Source organism: Nicotiana tomentosiformis, chromosome 2, assembly GCF_000390325.3.
Source record: "Nicotiana tomentosiformis chromosome 2, ASM39032v3, whole genome shotgun sequence".
In the NCBI taxonomy this organism is placed as follows: domain Eukaryota; kingdom Viridiplantae; phylum Streptophyta; class Magnoliopsida; order Solanales; family Solanaceae; genus Nicotiana; species Nicotiana tomentosiformis.
In genome coordinates, this window is record NC_090813.1 from 189,437,899 (window position 1) to 189,456,607 (window position 18,709).

Sequence of the window (18,709 nt, forward strand, 5' to 3'; positions counted from 1 at the left end):
AGGTTGATTTAAGTGTTTTATGTTCTGTAAATACTCCCTCAAGTTTTTAATATCAACCCTAGGTGATTTCAAATCTTCTAAAGTAATTCTAGTGCCGAACAACCCGAATTGATTGCTAGTTTCGCTTCCTTGTTCTTGTGGCAGCATTGGAGCGATATTTCGTGGACAATTAAGGTCAAATTGGAGTTGTTCTTTCTGTTTAAAGGTTAGGAACATCTTACTCTACATGTATTTAAGATTATACAAGTTGCGGCTAAGTCGTTGAAGCTAGAACTTGTGAAATATATATATAAAGGCTTGGTAGTAATGTTTTTGGTTGGTGGACTGTTTTGGGAGGCTCAATATGATTATTGTTGATGTTGTTTGGGCTGTTTGGTGATTGTTTTGACTTGTGGGAAGTCATATAAATAGGGGAGGTACTGTCCGTTTCATCGTAAAATAGGTTGTGGTCGATACATAATAGTTACGACGCTTAAACGATAACGATAGTGTCATTTCTCTTATTGTAGACTAAGGAGTCGTGAAATTTGCATAGCTTGAGGTTGGGCAGTATATACAAGGTATGTGAGGCTATCCCTTTCATTCTTTTGCATGACTCTGATTGTACATAATGTAATGAACGAGCTTCCAAAGATACTCCACTCTTAGAAGCTAGTAGTACTTACATTGTTTCCCTTCTTATGGAATGATTGATGTTGATGTTACCTCTCTTATTCTTATGTTATCAATGTTGTTGGTACTTCTTGATTCTTATAAGATTCATGATGAAGAGTTAATCCTAATAACGTGTACGGAGGATACCGATCTTACTTCACTCTGAAAGGTTCAAAATATGATTCCAGTTAGTGCAACACGCATCATATATTTGTATCTATTTTACTCTACCGAGCCGTGCTATAGTCGGCCGGGTACGACACCTATTGTGCAACCACTGATTAGTTGGGTTTACCGAGCTCCAAGTGGCCGGGTACAATTCTACCTAGCCGGGTACGTTTTTATGTATATATATATATATATATATATATATATATATATATATATATATATATATATATATATGTATATATGTATCATACATTTTATGTCAGTATCCCTCAGAGGTACCAAGGTTGTATATTCTCTATCCCTTTTTATATTACTGTTCTTACTTATGCTTCCCTACCTTACATACTCAGTACTTTATTCGTACTGATGTCTGTTTTATTTGTGGATACTGGATGTCGTGCTGCAGGTCCTAATAGACAGGTAGGCGAAGCTCCCCCACCATAGTAGGCTGCCCAGTTCAGCAGTTATTTGCGAGATCCCTTCTCCGGACTTGTTTTGGTCTTGGTATGCATTTTTGTTATAGACATTATGGGTATGTCGAGGCCTTATTCCGGCAATGTTGCAGCACTTATGTTCCTTTAGAGGCTCATAGACATATGTCGACTCATGTATGGTTTGGAATGCATTGTCGGCTGATTTTTGTTGTATAGTCTTTCATGGCAGCATGGTAGCTCGTACCTTATATATAGTTTCTTGACAGTCTTGTCGTTCCATGTTATATATGTTCATGCCATTATCTGTCATTGTTGGTTGTTTAGGATTCATGTCTACCATTTATATTGATTTCGTCGGCCCTTATAGATAATATGAAAGGTTAGATAAAATGTGCGTTGGTGCTTGGCAGGTATGGCTAGGTGCAAGTCATGGCCCTCCAGTTTGGGTTGTGACATTGATAAGGGGTTTATTCAGTCTAGCGTGTCACCTTGGGGTGCACCAGTTCTATTTGTGAAAAAGAAGGATGGTACTATGAGAATGTGCATTGATTACAGACAGTTGAACAAGGTCACAGTCAATAACAAGTATCCTTTGCCGCGTATTGATGATTTGTTTGACCAGCTTCAAGGAGCTACGGTGTTCTACAAGATTGATTTGAGGTTAGGGTATCACCAGCTGAAGATTCGGGACTTAGATATTCTTAATACAGCTTTCAGGACCCGATATGGCCATTATGAGTTCCTTGTGATGTCTTCTAGGCTGACCAATGCCCCAGCAGCGTTCATGCATCTGATGAACAATGTGTTTCAGCCGTATTTGGACTCGTTCATCATTGTATTCATTGATGATATCCTGGTGCACTCTGGTAGCCAGGAGGACCATGCTCAGCATCAGAGGATTGTGTTACAGCGATTGAGGGGGGAGAAGCTTTATGCAAAGTTCCCCAAGTGTGAGTTTTGGCTCAGTTCAGTGGCGTTCTTCGGACACGTGGTGTCCAGTGAGGGTATTCAGGTAGATCCGAAGAAGATAGAGGCGGTGCAGAGTTGGCCCAAACCGTGCTCAGCCACGGAGATTAGGAACTTTCTTGGTTTGGCGGGCTATTGCCGCCGTTTTGTCGAGGGTTTTTCATCTATTGCATCACCCTTGACCAGATTGACCCAGAAGGGTGCTTCTTTTAGGTGGTCGGATGAGTGCGAGAAGATCTTTTCAGAAGCACAAGACTGCTTTGACCACGGCTCCAATTCTAGTTTTGCCATCAACTTCTGGTTCCTACACAGTGTCTTGTGATGCCTCGTGGATAGGTATCGGGTGTGTTTGATACAGGAGGGTAGAGTAATTTCTTATGCTTCACGCCAGTTGAAGACCCATGAGAAGAACTATCCTGTCCATGACCTTGAGTTAGCAGCTATTGTTCATGCCTTGAAGATTTGGCGGCACTATTTATACGGGGTCCATTGTGAGATTTACACTAATCATCGGAGTTTGCAGCATCTGTTCAAACAGAAAGATCTTAACTTGCATCAGCGGAGGTGGTTGGAGCATCTTAAGGACTATGATATTACCATTTTATACCATCCCGGGAAGGCCAATGTGGTGGCCGATGCCTTGAGTCACTGGGCGGAGAGTTTGGGGAGCTTAACATATCTTCCAGCAGTAGAGAGGCCATTGGCATTGGATGTTCAGGTCTTGGCTAGTGAGTTTGCTAGATTGGATGTTTCTGAGCCAAGTCGAGTATTAGCTTATGTGGTTTCTCGGTCTTCTCTTTCTGATCATATCAGGGAGCGTCAGTGTGAGGACCCCCATCTGCTTGTCCTTAAGGACACGGTCTAGCACGGTGATGCTAAGGAGGTTGCTATTGGGGATGATAGTGCATTGAGGATGCAGGGTAGGCTATGTGTGCCCAATGTAGATGATTTTTGTGAGTTGATTCTCCAGGAGGCTCACATTTCGCGGTATTCTATTCATCCAGGTGATGCGAAGATGTATCAGGACTTGAGACAACATAACTGGTGGAGGAGAATGAAGAAGGACATAGTGGAGTATATAGCTCGGTGCCTAAATTTCCAGCAGGTGAAGTATAAGCATCAACGACAAGGTGGGTTGCTTCAGAATTTAGAGATTCCGGAGTGGAAATGGGAGCGGATCACTATGGATTTCGTTGTTGGGCTTTCGGGGACTCAGCGAAAGTTTGATGCAGTTTGGGTGATTATGGACCGGCTGACCAAGTCAGCTTATTTCATTCCTGTGATGACTACCTATTCTTCTAAGCAGCTGGCTCGAGTGTATATCCGCAAGATCATCAGGCTTCATGGCATACCGGTATCTATCATCTCAGATCGGGGTACACAGTTTACATCACAGTTCTGGAGGGTCGTACAACATGAATTGGGTACTAGAGTGGAGTTCAGCACAACATTTTACCCTCAGACGGACGGACAGTTCGAGCGCACTATTCAGATATTAGAGGATATGCTACGTGCATATGTGATGGAGTTTGGGGGTTCGTGGGATCAGTTCTTGCCTCTAGCGGAGTTCGCTTACAACAACAGTTACCAGTCGAGCATCTAGATGGCACCGTATGAGGCTCTGTATGGTAGGCGGTGTAGGTCTCCAGTGGGTTGGTTTGAGCCTGGCGAGGCTATATTATTAGGCACAGACTTGGTTCAAGATGCTCTGGAGAAGATTAGGGTAATTCAGGATAGACTATGCGCAGCCCAGTCCTGACAGAAGAGTTATGCTGATCGGAAGGTTCGCGATGTTGCATTCATGGTTGGAGAGATGGTCTTGCTCCGGGTGTCACCCATGAAGGGTGTTATGAGGTTTGAAAAGAAGGGAAAACTGAGCTCGAGGTTTATCGGTCCATTTGAGGTATTGCGATATGTTGGGGAGGTTGCTTATGAGCTTGCCTTGCCTCCCAGTCTAGCAGGAGTTCATCTAGTATTTCATGTTTCTATGCTCCGGAAGTATCACGACGATCTGTCTCACGTATTAGATTTCAGTTCAGTCCAATTGGACAAGGATTTATCTTATGTTGAGGAGCCGGTGGCAATCTTAGATAGGCAGGTACGAAAGCTGGGGTCGAAGAGTATTGCTTCTGTGAAGGTTCAGTGGAGGGGTTAGCCGGTCGAGGAGGTGACTTGGGAGACCGAGCATGATATGCTCATCTGTTATCCTCATCTTTTCACCACTTCAGGTATGTCTCTATGCTCATTCGAGGACGAACGATTATTTTAGGGGGGGTTGTATTGACCTGGCCGGTTGTTTTGAGCATATTAGCCCCAATTCGCTATTTACTGTTTTCCCCGTATCTATTTTTTCTTATGTGACTTGCAGGGAGGGCTTGTTTTTGGTTTCGGAGTGTTTTGGGACACTTAGTCCCTAAAACGGAAGCTTAAGTCTCAGGATTTTGGCCGTAGTCGGAAGTGTGTGAAGACGACTCTCTGTCGGTTCCGTTAGCTCCGTTGGGTGATTTTGGACTTAGGAGCGTGTCCGGACTGTGAATTTGAGGTCTGTAGCTAATTTAGGCTAGAAATGGCGAAAGTTGAATTTTTGGGAAGTTTAACCGGGGGGTTGACTTTTGATATCGGGGTCGAATTCTGTTTCCAAAAGTTGGAGTAGGTCCGTAGTGTTGAATATGACTTGTGTGCAAAATTTGGGGTCAATCGGACGTGGTTTGATAGGTTTCGACATCGGTTGTGGAAATTTGAAGTTTTAAGTTCTTTAAGTTTGAATTGGAGGGCGATTCGTGATTTTTAGCGTTGTTTGATGTGGTTTTAGGGATCGACTAAGTTTGTATGGTATTTTAGGACTTGTAGGTATGTTTGGTTGAGGTCCCAGGGGCTTCGGGTTGATTTCGGGTGATTAACGGACCATTTTGAACTTAAGGAAGATACCGGATTTTCTAGTGTTTTGTTGCAGACCTTTTCTTCATCGCGTTCGCGAGGGAGGTCTCGCGATCACGTAAGGAAAATAGAGAGGCCAGCTAAAGTTGTTCTTCGCGTTCACGAATTTGAGGATGCGATCGCGTAGGTTTGCCAGGCTGTGCATCGCGAACGCATGGGCTAGGCCGCGTTCGCGAAGATGAAGTAAAGCAGCAGTGGAATTTAAGTGTTATTCTTCGCAAACGTGTGGGGTTGTTCATGATCGCGTAAGCATGAGGGCTAGTGAACCGCGTTCACATGGAGATTTCCGCATTCGCGTAAGGTTAAATCCGGGGGCAGCGAAGTTGTTCTTCGCGATCGCGAGGTTATTTCCACGATCGCGATTAAGGAAATGTCTGGGCAGTATTAAAGTTTCCTAAAACGGGGGTTTTGCCATTTTTATCAAAAACTTGAGTTGGGAGCACAGAATTGGGCGATTCTTGAAGGGATTTTCATGGAGTTGATTGGGGTAAGTGATTCTTCCTTGGTTTTGGTTAAATCCCATGATTTTATCTTTAATTTTATCATCTAAATTGTGATTTGGGGTGAGAAATTGGGGAAAAAGAGGAAGAACTCTTGAGCTGGGATTTTGTTATTGGATTTGAGTAAATTTTGTATGGTTAGACTCGTGAGTGAATGGCTTTCGGATTTTATGACTTTTGTCGGATTTCGAGACGTGGGCCCGAGGGCCGGGTTCGGCCCAATTTCAGATTTTTGGCTTTAATTTAGTACTTTTCTTGTGGAATTGATCCCTTTAGCCTATATTTATTGTATTGTTCTACTTGTGGCTAGATTCCGGACGTTTGGAGACCGATTTGAGAGGCAAAGGTATTTCGGAGTAGAGATTTTCTTGGTTTGAGGTAAGTAACTGTCTTAAATCTGATTTTGAGGGTATGAAACCCCGAGAATTTGTATAATGTGAATATTTGGAGGTGACGCACATGCTAGGTGACGAGTATGCGAGCGTGCACCGTGGGGGATTGTGACTTGGTCCGTCCCGTGAGACTGTAAAGTCGATTAGCAATTGTTATTACTTGTTTTCATTATCTTTGAGCAATTGACTGCCTTTCATGTTAGAAACCATGCTTAGGCCATATGATATCACTGTTAGGACCCACATCGGTCGTATACTTGTTGAATCAACTGCTAATTTCTTTCTTGTACTCAGTCACAGTCTTACTTGTGTGTTATATCTTTGTTTCCTCTTATTTCTTGTTGATACTTGTTGTATTCTCTGTTTGGGGTGGTTATTATGATATTCTGTGAGCCCGAGGGGCTGGAGAGGTTAGTGACTGAGATAGGGCCTGAGTGCCGAGCTGCGAGCTGCGAGCTGTGAGGTATATGGATCGGGTTGCACGCCGCAACAAGCCTTCGGGCTATATGTATATATATATTGGATCGGGTTGCACGCCGCAACAATATTGGATCGGGTTGCACACCGCAACAATATTGGATCGGGTTGCACACCGCAATAATATTGGATCGGGTTGCACGCCGCAACAATATTGGATCGGGCTGCGCTGTCACGACCCAAAATCCCACCACAGGCGTCGTGATGGCACCTAGTCTCTAAGACTAGGTAAGCTGATTTTAACTACATTTTGAAGCTATTTGTTTTTATTTGAACGTAACAGTGGAAATAATTACAATATACAACCTCCCAAGACTGGTAGTACTGAGTCACGAACTCTAACTGAATACATGGAATGATCACGAGGACCGAATATACAATATTGTTTGATTACAAATTAACAGTATAATGAAATAGAAAGACTCCAAGGGGCTGCGATGACTAAGCAGCTCTACCTTGAATCCTTACGATCCCGCTTTAACTCTCCTCAAATCCGATATCTCCAATACATGGCTCTGCATAAAAATGTGCAGAAGTGTGGTATGAGTACACCACGGTCAGTACCCAACAAGTATCAAGACTAACCTCAGTGGAGTAGAGACGAGGTACAGTCAAGACACTCACTAGTCTAATAACATGTGCAATATAATATACAAAATAATAGAAAACAAATAACAAAAAGGGAAACATAAAACAACCAGTGATGTGCACAGTAAGACAATAAAATCACCATTAATATCTCTCAACAATTGATAAATACATTTACACCCAGTTAAATCAAGTTCTTCAATTAAATATCTTTCATACATAATTCTTACGAATAAAACTCTTTTTCAAATATAATTTCCTCAACTAAATATCTTTCGAATATAAAATTTTTTCAATAAATATCTTTAAATATAATTTCCTTAAATAAATATATTTCAAATACAATTCTTTCATATAATTCTTTTTGAATAAAAATCCTTCCAAATAAATATTTTGAATATAATTCTTTCAATTAAAAGTCACCATGTGACACCTCATTTCAAAATCATAAAAATACGGGTTTCAGCCCATTTTCATATTTTTCGTAAACAAGGGTCTCAGCCCATTTTTCATATTTCCACGGCACCACGTGCTCATAATTAAATCATCATATTTCTCCCGCACCTCGTGCTCTCATTTCATATCACAACTGCACGGACAACTCACGTGCCAAATATCATTATCATTTCATCACAACACCTCGTGCCCACATTTCATATCTCAACTGCACGGATAATTCATGTCCCAAATATCCTCATTATTTACTCACGGCACCTCGTGCCCACATTTCATTTTATAATCCGCCTGGCCATAGCCACATGATCTCAATTTCAACATAAATCAGATTGTTATCAATTTACGAACAACAAGACAAATTGCACAAGGTAACAAATAAATACAAAAAAATCACAACATCACATAAAAATCATCAACACCACAACCCCACATCATCACATATCGTCCCTGACAATAGCCACCCTTATCGCTTCTATTGCCACCCTTATCGCTCCTATAGCCACCCTTATCGCTCCGCCCAGACAATATCAATAGCCACCTTTATGGCTCCTATTGCCACCCTTATCGCTCCTATTGCCACCGTTATCGCTCCGCGCCGATAATATTCCAACAACACAAGAACAGTGAAATGCCACCCTTATACCCACATAATATAAATGGTGAAATGTCACCCTTATCTCCTCAAAATAATAATTCACACAAAATAACAATTTACACGGCAAGTTATCACCGCAACATAACAAAATCAATTCACATTACAGTTTGCTCAATGGCCACAACAAATTCCAAGGATATAAAAAAATTAATTAATTTCACAACAAATAGCCAAAAGCTTCACACAATATGTACAACACCCAAAAACAACCAATAGAGATAGAAACTACTCAACATAAAGCAAAGTCTTCATTAAATTCAAATTTTTAATAATTATATAAACACCTCTTCTTAAGCTCATTTAATTAATTATTTGCAGAGATAAAATCCATAATGAAATTCAATTCCAATAATTATCAAACCAACAAATTCACGGAATTACATAAATAATCAAGTAACAATCACATCAAATTGTCATATAACAACAGATTCAACAACAACAAGGATTTAGGCACGACAAATAGATGATTAAATATATACCAACAATTACCCAATTTACCACACAATATGCTCAAGACTTTAACTCAATAAAAATTTACACATATAAGCCGAGCACGTACTCGTCACCTCACGTACACGGCTTTTCACATTTCACAAATGGCACATAAGACTCGATGCCTAAGGGGTAATTCTCCCACTCGAGGTTAAGCAAGACACTTATCTCTTTGAAGTTATGACGATATTCCAAAATTGCCTTCTTGCTTGAATTGACCTCCGGACCGCTCAAATCTATCCAAATTAATTGTATAACTTCATCAAAATTCATCGAAAATAATTCCGAATAATAATACGTCGACTTAAAATTTTATTCCAAACAGTCAACAAAAGTCAACGCGGGACCCGCCTCTTGGAACCCGACATAATTTTCATAAAATTCGAACACCCATTCCGATACGAGTTCAACCATACCAATATTATCGAATTCCAATAACAAATCGACCTCCAAATCTTAAATTTAAACCAAGAGGGTTTTCTAAATTTTTCAACTCAATTCACTAATTTAGTGATAAAAACAACAATAAATTCATGTAATTTAACCAAAATCAAGTTAGGAATTCTTACCCCAATGTTTTCCTTGAAAAACTCTCGAACAATCGCCTCACCCGAGCTTTCTTGGTCCAAAAATGGAAGAATGACGCGAATTTGGACTTTATTCTGTTGCCCAGGGGTTTTTTCTTCGCGTTCGCGACACCCCCTCGCGTTCGTGATGAACAAATTCTTCAAAAGTCATTTTCAAACTCAACTCAGATAGCTTCTAGTATAATGGTCATAATGTTTTGTACAGAACTCTAAATGATGAATGGTTTGACTTTCTGAAAACTAGACACCAAGGGCTATAACTTTCATTTGTTGCTCATCTCTCAATTATTTATATATTACGAGATATAAGCATCCAAAGTCAGCCCTGTGCAACAAATATTTCCAAACTCTTCCCGGACAGCCTATAGTGTATCCGTCATAATGTTTTGTACACAACTCTAAATGACAAATGGTTTAAGTTTCTAAAGACTAGACGCAGGGGGATACAACTTTCATTTTTTGATCATCTTGAAATTACTTATAGATTGTGAGATATAAGCCTCTAAAGTTAGACGACGAACAACAAAATTCCCTTCTTCGCGAACGCGAAGAACAAAGTCCCAACAGCAAAATCCTTCTTCACGAATACGAGAGGTTCCTCACGAACGCGAAGAACAACACCAGAACCAGCAACCAGCAGCATCAAAACACCCAAACTTGGTCCGGAACCACCTCGAATCAAATCTGAGGCCCCCGGGACCCCGTCCAATAGTACCAACCAGTCCCAATACATAACACGAATCTGCTCGAGGCCTCAAATCATATCAAACAACATCAAAGCCACGAATCTAATCCCAATTCAAGCCTAATGAAATTTAAAATTTCAAATTCTATATCTTGTGCCGAAACATCAAATCAATCTAGAATGACTTTAAATTTTGCACTCAAGTCATAATTGGCATAACAAAGCTATTCCAATTTCCAGAATCTGATTCTGGCCACGATATCAAAAAGTCAACCCCCGGTCAAACTTTTCAAAAATTTATTTTTCGCCATTTCAAGCCAAATTCCTCTACAGACCTCCAAATAATTTTTCGGACACGCTCCTAAGTCCATAATCACCATACGGAGCTATTGACATCATCAAAATTCCATTTCGGATTCGTCTTCACACAGTTTCGACTACGGTAAAAATCCTAAGACTTAAGCTTCTGTTTTGGGGAATAAGTGTCCCAAATCACTCAGAATCATCCGGTAACTGAATTCAACCACGCACGCAAGTCAATACACATAATATGAAGCTGCTCATGGCCTTATGCCGCCAAACAGGGCTTAAATTCTTAAAACGACAAGTCGGGTCGTTACATACGCACCGCAGCAATATAGCGATTGGGCTGAAGGAGCCCTTCCGGAGTCTGTATACCCGAAGTGAGCGCAGGTACCTATTGAGAGTGTGTAATGAGGGCTGACAGCAGAGAGTATAAGCTGATGAGATAAGTTGAGTGACTGCTGCCTTGAGAGGCTGTATATACTTTTATTTATTGTTGCACTTAGTTGCTATCCGATGTTGTTGTAAAATTTTTGGAAGATTAATATCTATTTTACTTGGGCTCGAACTGATTTGACTTATATCACTGGATTTGAAAGCATGTTCACTCTTTACTGAAAATTTTCGATATGAACTGTACTTTATAGTGCGTCACTGCTTCTTAGTTCCTTATTTAATTCTGTTACTTGCTGAGTTGGTTGTACTCATGCTAAATCCTGCACTTCATGTGCAGATCCAGGTATGTACGGTTCTGGCAGTCGTTGAGTTCGTGCGCGAGCTGATTATCGGAGACTTACAAGGTAGCTGCCGGCGTCTGCAGTCCTTGTTTTTCCTTTCTTATTATCTTTTCTCTCTTGTATTGGCATTTGGCACAGACTGTAGTAGACTCTGTTTCTAGATTGGTTGTTAGATGCTCATGACTGAGTGACACCCCGATGTCGGGCTATTTATTTTTTTGCACTTATATTTTATTTGGTTTTTACCTTGTTTCTATGAAAGACTACGGTTATTTTAAATATTTTAATTCATTTATGTGAAATTTCGAAAGTGTTTTGGAAAAGCCGGCTTGCCTAGTATCACAATAGGCATCATCACGACGGGTTAGGTTTTGGGTCGTGACATCTTGTTCATTTGCTCATGTGTGATATGATTGGACTGGATGCCTGTGACCACGCCGGGCGGATTATATTTTTATGTCTGTGACCATACCCGGCGGATTGTGTTGTTATGCCTGTGACCACGCCGGGAGGATTGTGAGTATCGGCACGTGATTTATCTGTACATCACGTGAGTTATCCATGCGGATCCAGATACTGATATTATGGTACGTGAGTTTTCCGTGTAGCACGTGGGTTGTCTCTCTAGTTGATATTCAGCATGTGACCACGCCGGGCGATTTATGATATTGAGCTTGTGATCACGCCGAGCTGGTAGCACGTTGAATTGGATATGCTTGCATATGAATACGGATCCATCCCCCTAGGGTCACCCTCTCATGTTTCTCTCTTGATGGTGTACACGCGGATTGTGAGAAACCGATGGGTTTCTGGTTGATGTGAGTTCTGGGAGAGCTGGTTACTATTATTGGATCAGGTTGCACGCTGTAACCGACCTTATTGGCTTATGGTTATTAGATCGGGTTGCGCGCCGCAATAGACTTATATTTGGTTATTGCATTTCATCTTTACATGAAATTTCTTCTACTGTTTACTCGATTTTACTTGTATATCTTCCTTATATGCTGGATTGTTGACTGAGCAGAATACTTTAAAGCAAAGAATTGTGAGTATCAAAGTGATTTTACCTAAGATTTCCTGTTTGTGATCATATATCTATTCTATACTTGATGAAATTATAAACTGCACAGGTGTTAGTGAGTATTATCTGTAGTTCTTGCTTCTTTTTCCTCGCCGAGGTTAGTTAGGATACTTATTGAGTATATGGGGTCTGTTGTACTCATACTGCACTTTTGCACATTGCGTGCAGATCTTGGAGTCGTTGCTGCTGTGTATGGCGGGAGCTGGCATTGAAGATGTACCCGCATTCCAGTTATGGCTATCACTTGTCCTTGATAGCTTTAGATTCGAATTCTTTTCATATACAATCCAAACAGATGTTGTAATTATTTCAGTTCAGTTTTTTTGTAAAATCTATGTCTTAGTGGCTCAAGAATTGTACTACCAGTCCTTGGGGAGTTGTATATAATTTTGAATTTTATTTCTGACTCTTATCATTATCATTATATTATGGTCTATGATTATTTGGCTTACCTAGCGGGTTGAGTTAGGTGTCATCACGACGGGTTGGATTTTGGGTCATGACATGTATGTATAAAATGATTCTCGTAGTCAAAATGTGTGTAATAATAGTCTAAGAACAAGTATATCAAGCGCATATATATATATATATACCGCCTGTAAATAGTTTCGGTCGCCGGGCTAAAAATAAAAACTAACTCTTATCTCATTATTAGCCAAGTATACTCTGTTTACAAGTTTACCCACTTCCCGGATCGATTAAATTATCTCATTACTAGCTCCACTTCCCTTTGCTTTTTGCAGACTTTGTTGCATCAACGTTACCTGAGAGCAAATTAAGAAACGATATTTTTTAACTGAAATACCAACGTTAACTTAAACTTTCTGATTTCACAGTCTAAAATAAGACATATTAACTTGTTTAATGGCATTTGTTTTCCATATTTTGCAATAATGGTCAAAGCATTGCAATGTGAGATCGACACGAGCTGCAAGCAGGGGGGGAGCTAGGTGGGAGAATGGGAGTTCAGCTGAACCCCTTACCAAAAATTATAATATATATATATATATATATATATATATGGTGTTGAATTCCCTTAGATTTTTTTGCGTGTTTACTTTTTTATTTTTGAATCCCCTCGCGAAAAATTCTACTTACGCCACTACCAAGGAGAAATTTAGAAATTACTGATCTATCAACTTATTGTTTAACAAAGGTACCTAAACCAACATTTGAGGCTAAATCATCCGATATCGGCTCATTGACCTTATTAATTTGAATTCATGGAAGATAGTCCATTCAACGGTGAAACATTCATTATCAAGAAATTCTTCATTTTTAAGAGCTCGAATCCAAGACCTTTAATTAAGATGATGAAATCCTAATCATTTTATTGTACCTACTAGTGGCAAGAAAAATGGCAAACGATACAAAATCATGGCATGATTTATGAAATTATTACGTTGTTGTAATTATCTCATTACCGTTGGAAACTAAGGGGTGGAATTATTATTTTACCGTTGAAAACTTTAGGGGGGAAGAATCATAACCATTTAAAGTGATAGATATCACGAACTGGACAGTGCATATTACAATGATACAAACATGAAACGTACGCCATTAACAATAAGAAAGCAAATAATAATGTTAAATTAACTATATTTAAATTACTTAATTTTGTATAATGCATCAATAAAAGTAATAATAATAAATCAGAACAAAAGCTATTACTGGCCACTTCTTAATAAAACCCAAAAACTTTTGCAGTAAAAATTAAGTGGATCTAACAAAGTCTTCTAGTGAGTGAATTTTTGCCTAGAATATTTTCATATTTTAAGGCTTTACTTTATGTTTCAAATTGATTTTTACTTTGTATATTTTTGTCAACCTATTTTTTTGTGTGTATATATACATATATTATAATGCGCGTACACAAGACTTTTTTTTTTTTGTTGAAACAATGTGAGAGATCACACCTTTTCTAAAGTTGTGTCTCAACCATGCATGTATGGTTGTAACGACCTGATTTGTCACGACCTCACTTTTCCTCCGTAGGATGTCGTGACGACACCTAGTCTCTAAGAGTAGATAAGCCTAACACTTACTGAATTAATAGCAAAATTCAACCAACAACTGTTAAATATGAAATAAAAATCTCTATACAAAACTTACAAATCCCAAAACCGGTAGTACAAGTTATAAGCTCTACCGAGTTTACTAGAAGATCTCTATGTACAATTGTTCCAGAATATAAATAAATAACACAAAGTAAAATTTCAAAAGGTGATTCTGAGGCCTGCGAACGCAACAACAGGTATACCTTGAGTCTCCGCATCAATGCCCGATCAACTACCTAATGATCAACAAACTCCGAGTACCTGGATCTACACGAAAATATATAAAAAGCATAGCATGAGTACACCACGGCGGTACTCAATAAGTATCAAGACTAATCTCGGTAGAGTAGTGACAAGGGATAGTCAAGACACCTACTAGACTTAATAACCTGTACAAGTATGAATGTGAAACTAACATGGAACAATATCAATCTAAGGCTATGCATGATAACAATAATGAAACAATGCTGGTAATAAGAAACTAGAAGCAGCAATTAGCAACGAGACACAATATGTAATAACATCGTGGAGTAAGTTGAATATAGTTTAAGTTCGATGAAACCAAGTAAGGAAAAACAACTAACACTCAATAAGAGCAACCACTTTCTCACAAGATTTGTTCAAGGACTTTCCCGAGGTACTTCACCTCATAGTCACATTTCACGGGCCCCAACTCATGAACCCTAATCACTTGGCATCTTGTGCCCATATTACAATTCATAACTGTACAGACGACTCACGTGCTAAGGGAGTGATAATATCTCATACTAGCACGGACAACTCACGTGCCAATAATAATAATAACCTTGACCGCACGGACAACTCACGTGCCAGAAGAATAACTTTCACACAGAAGGCAAGTATATGAGAATGTATGTAAATGATCAATAGACATCAGAGTTCATCTTCTCAAACCTATATGAGTGATTAATTATGTGTATGCTTGTGTAAGTGTTCTATCACTACTCGAGTCAACATGTAAGAGTAGAGACAACAAATGGCACATAGGAAACAACACTACGAGATAGAAAATGCTTGACTCACACCAGGTAGGCACACCACTACACAAACATCAGCAACAACAATGCCCCTAGGCCATCACAAGTCAACACAAATTATCCCCAACATAGCCCAGCTTGTCTCACCACATGTGCAACAATAAAGTAAATGCCCACCTTGTCTCGCCACATGCACATAATAATATTCCTAAATTGTCTCGTCACATGCGCAACCCACATATATAGCCCACCTTGTTACACCGCATGTGTAAATATCAATAATAATAATAGCACGGATAACTCACGTGCGAACATCCCAACAATCCTCTCAACAATATCATGTGTGTCAAAACATAACAACACAATATAAGGTCTTTCACCACATGTGCCCATATGTCAAAACTTCTCCTCAAAACAATTTCAATACTACAACCACGCATAGTCCTCGGCTCAATAACACTGAGTAAAACAACACCAACAATAATAACACGAGACTACGACAAGTAAATCAACACAAGAACTTCAGAACACAAAGGAACGAAAGAACGAGCTCACAAAGAAAGACATAACATGGAATAATGGTCTCAATAAGAATAGCTCAACAAGGGAAGATATAATGTGCAACACTGATTCCACGTAGGTACAACTCGACGATAAGAGAGATAGCATGAATCAATGATTCCAAATAAGGATAAGTCAATAGTGAAAGGGATAATGAAACTTCAATTAAGATTAAGCAATTACAGAAAAGACAACATAACTTCAATTAAGGTTAAGCAATTACAGAAAAGACAACATAACTTCAATTAAGTTTAAGCAATTACGGAGAAGACAACATGGCAGTAAAATAGGAAACAACTTCAATCAAGGCATATAAGAGTTTAATTGGCAACAAGGGTAGAATATGAATCAATAAATTCTATATAAAACATGTAACGGTGAATTTAGTAAATGAAAGATTTAACATGATAAAACAACTTCATATCTAATGAACATAAGAATCTAAGAGCCCTAAATGGTCAAATTTTCCACAAATAAGCCCGAGTACGTACTCGTCTACTCGCGTACACGGCCTTCACATGACCCAACTAGCACAAATGACTCAATCTTAAGGGGTAGTTCCCCAACACAAGGTTAGGCAAGATACTTACCTCAAAAAAACTAGACCGATATTCTAAAATGACTTTCTCGTGTGAAACAACCTCCGGACGGCTAAGATCTAGCCAAAATAACTTCATCTCGTGAATAAAAATAATAGGAAATAAATCTGAATAATAAAACTTCAATCTTTAACAAAAATAAAAAAGTCAACCCCGTGTCCGCACCTTGGACCCAGCAAAATACACAAAATGTGAACACCCATTCTATAATGAGTCCAACCATATAAGAATTACTAAATTCCGATATCAAATCGCCCTTCAAATCCTCATTTTACATTTTTTGAAAGATTTTACAAAATTCCCATTTTTTTCCATTCAATTAACTAATTAAATGATGAAAATTTTTATGGAATCATGAAATATAATCAATTCGGATATGGAACACTTACCCCAATCGAACACGTGAAGAATTCCTCAAAGATTGCTCAAATCCGAGGTCTCTAGCTCAAAAGATGAAAAATGGAACAACGCCCTTGATTTTGGAAATTAATATCTCCTGCCCAGGTAACATGAATCGCGATCGCGAAGATTTGTATGCGATCAAGAAGATGAAAAATATTAGCTGCTAATTATGTGCTACGCAAGAAGATGAAAAATATTAGTTGCTAATTATGTGCTACGCAAACGCGAACAGGTAAGTGCGAATGCGGAGAAGAAATATTACTGCCCCACAAAAGGCACTACGCGATCGCGGAAGAAAGAATGCGAATGGGGTTCATCTATGCCTCAGCTAACGCGATCGCGAACGTATCTATGCGAATGTGAAGAACCAAAATACCGGCCTCCCTAGCATGGTCGCCCACTACGCGATCGCGGAATAGAGGATGCGAACGCGATGCAGCAGATTCACACCTTCGCGATCGCGAACCATTCACTGTGAACATGAAAAAGAAAAAGGGATAATCTCCAAACAGCCTATGTGATTGCGGATATATCTTCGTGATCACGAAGAAGGACATTAGTTACCAACAAATCAGCAGTCCAACAACATGGAGAATTGGCCTGTAGCCCATCCGAAACACCCCCGAGGCCCCCTGGACCCCGTCCGAATATACCAACTAGTTCTATAACATAACGCGGACCTACTCGAGGCCTCAAATCACATCAAACAATGTCAAAACTACGAATCACACCACGTATCGAACTTATGAATTTCCAAATCTTTCAACTTCCAAACTCGTGCCGAAACATACCAAATCAATACGGAATAGCCTCAATTTTTGCATGCAAGTCCCAAATAAAATAACGGAGCTAATCTAACTCTCATAATTGCAATCTGAGCCCAATATCAACCAAGTCAACTCCTGGTCAAACCTCTCAACCTTCCAAAACTTTAACTTTTCAATTTTCGCCAAAATGCTTCAAATTATCCTACGGACCTCCAAATCCAAATCCGGACGCACGTCTAAGTCCAAAATTACTATACGAAACTATTGGAATCATCAAAATGTCATTTCAGAGTCATCATTGAGCCCGATATCAACCAAGTCAACTCCTAGTCAAATCTCTCAACCTTCCAAAACATCAACTTTTTAATTTTTGCCAAAATGCTTCAAATTATCCTACGAACCTCCAAATCCAAATCACGACGCATGTCTAATTTTAAAATCACCATACGAAGCTAGTAAAATCATAAAAATAACATTTCAAAGTTGTCTACACAAAAGTTAAACTTCGGTCAACTCTTACCACTTAAGCTTCTAAAACAAGAATCCTTCTTCCAAATCAATCCTGAATCATCCAAAATTCAAAATCGACCATGCATATATGTCATAACATATAATATGAAGATGATAGACACCTTAAGGCACCGAACAGGATGCTAATCCTCAAAATGACCGGTCGGGTTATTACACGATCGGTCATTTTGGGTAATTGCGCCCCTAGCCTTTTGTAATGCCGATCGGTCGTTTTGAGTTTTGTGGAACCTTTACCCTATTTACTACTTATTCTATGCTCAATTTATATTATGTGACTTGCCAGGGTGGTTGGTTTGGTTCCGGGGATGTTTCAGAATGAATTGGGATACTTAGTCCCAAAGTCGGAAACCTAAGTTGAAAGAGTTGACCAAGTGCTGACTTATGTGTAAATGGATCTAGAATGGAGTTTTGACGGTTCTGATAGCTCTGTAGGGTGATTTTGGACTTAGAAGTGTGTCCGGATAATGCTTTGGAGGTCCGTAGTTGATTTTGGTTTGAATTGGCGAAAGTTGAAAAAATGGAAGTTTGGAGAGTTGAGAAGTTTGACTGAGAGTTGACTTTTTGGTTACCGGTACTTTTTGTGCAAAATATGAGGTCAATCATAGTTGATTTGATAGGTTTCGGCATCGAATGTAGAAGTTAGAAGTTCATAAGTTCATTAGGCTTGAATTGGGGTGCG